Source organism: Myotis lucifugus, unplaced genomic scaffold (assembly GCF_000147115.1).
Source record: "Myotis lucifugus unplaced genomic scaffold, Myoluc2.0 scaffold_81, whole genome shotgun sequence".
NCBI classification, from domain to species: Eukaryota; Metazoa; Chordata; class Mammalia; order Chiroptera; family Vespertilionidae; genus Myotis; species Myotis lucifugus.
In genome coordinates, this window is record NW_005871129.1 from 2,001,025 (window position 1) to 2,003,381 (window position 2,357).

Below are 2,357 nucleotides of genomic sequence, written 5' to 3' on the forward strand. Positions count from 1 at the left end.
CTGCATTGAGCTTCTGCCCCCTAGTGGTCAGTGTGTGTCATAGTGACCAGTCATTCCCAGTCTTTCTGCTGTTAGGGTCAGTTTGCATATTACCCTTTTATTATATAGGATAGAGGCCTGGTGCATGGGTAGAGGCCGGCTGGTTTGCCCTGAAGGGTGTCCCGGATCAGGATGGGGGTCCCACTGGGGTGCCTGGCCAGCTGCATGAGGGGCTGATGGCTGTTTGCAGCTGGCCACAGCCCCTTCAGGGTGGGGGACCCCACTGGGGTGCCTGGCCAGCCTGGGTGAGGGGCTGATGACTGTTTTCAGGCTGGCCACACCCCCTTTAGGGTGGGGAGTCCCCACTGCAGTGCCTGGCCAGTCTGGCTGAGGGGCTGAGGGCTGTTTTCAGGCTGGCCAAGCCCCCCAGCTACGGAAGCTCCCAGCCTCTCCTTTTTTTCTTTTTATTCTGGGATTTATTTACCTTCTATAATTGAAACTTTGTTGCCTTCAGTGGAGCTCAGAGCCGGCTCCTGCTCCCTCCAGCTCCGTGGCCAGGGCCAACTGAAAGCAGGTATCTGGGGTTTATTACCTTCTATAATTGAAACTTTGTTGCCTTGAGTGGAGCTCAGAGCCGGCCAGGAAGCTTGGCTTCCTCCATCACTGGAGAAACCAAGCCTCCTGCTTGCTTCAGCTCCGTGGCTGCCAGCCACCATCTTGGTTGTGTTAATTTGCATATAGTCACTCTGATTGTCTGGTGGGTGTGGCTTAAGGTGTAGCAAAGGTACAGTCAATTTGCATGTTTGTCTTTTATTAGATTAGAAAAGGAGAAATAATTATTTGATAGCAATCATTCTTAAATTAGTATTTTAGTAACATTAATTCAAAGACATGGTCCAAGTGTCCAATTCTATATAATAAAAACCTAATATGTAAATCAACTAAATGGCAGAACAACCGGTCACTATGACATGCACTGACCACCAGGAGGAAGATGCTCAATGCAGGAGTTTCCCCCTTGTGGTTGGTGCACTCCCATCAGAGGAGCACCGCTCAGCCAGAAGCCGGGCTCATGGCTGGTGAGCGCAGCGGCAGTGGCAGGAGCCTCTCCCGCCTCTGCGGCAGTGCTGAGGACCCCTTGGGGGTTCTGGACTGCGAGAGAGGGTAGGTTGGGCTGAGGGACCACCCTGAGTGCACGAATGTCATGCACCGGGCCTCTAGTTACATCCTATATAATAAAAGCCTAATATGCTAAGTGTCTGGTCATCTGGTAGGTGGTTCAACCAATCAAAGTGTAATGTGCTGATGATATGCTAAAGCTGCTCAACTGCTCGCTATGATGTGCACTGACCACCAGGGGGCAGATGCTCCAACCTGTAGGTTAGCTTGCTGCTGGGTTCTGGCTGATTGGGACTGAGTGAGACAGGCCGGGCATATCCTGGAGCCCTCCCGTGGTCCCTCCCTGGCTGGCCAAGCTCCCACATTCCTCCCGGCCCTAATCATGCACCAGTAGGGTACCCCTGGCCTGGCCTGCGCCCTCTCGCAATCCTGGACCCCTCAGGGGATGTTGGAGAGCCAGTTTTGGCCAGATCCCATAGGCCAGGTGGAGGGACCCCTCTGGTGCACGAATTCGTGCACCAGGCCTCTAGTTTATAAATAATTACACTGATATAAGACTGCATATGCAAATTACAGTTCACTTTCTAAAAGACCTTTCTTAGTGCTACAGAGGCTAAGATTAAGAAACTAATCCTTTGAATAAGTTCACTGATAGCTAGTACTTTATTGTTGATAATAGGATATATATGGATTATTAGCTAATTTATGCCCATTTACTCAGATGATAAATTAATAGCAAGACTCAATAGATATCTGAATTTAATATGTACAGTTACCCAAAGAACTCATTTTTAATAGTGGAAAATCATCTCCATTAAAATTTATGTTATTAATCAACTGAAGTTAATTTTAAAATATTCAGAACTATGTCAATATTCTTTCAAAAAAGATACTAGGGATAATATATTGTTTTGTTATGAGAATTTTTTCACATGACTTAAAAACTTTAGACTGTTTCTCAGGGGAAATTGATGTTAAAATTTATTTTCTAATCAAACTTAAATTTGTGATTATGCAAGATGAAAATCATTCCTACCCTAAATTTTAGTGTCACTCTATTAATAAGAAAAGATATTTTGTAAAAACATTCTTTTCATACTTAATTTTTTCCTGACACATGTATCTGGACAAAATCTTATTTTATTTTATTATAATACTAGATGCCCAGTGCACAAAATTTGTGCACTGGAGAAGTGTCCTTCAGCCCAGCCTGCACCCTTTCCAATCTGGGACCCTTCAGGGGATGTCCGACTGCCGGC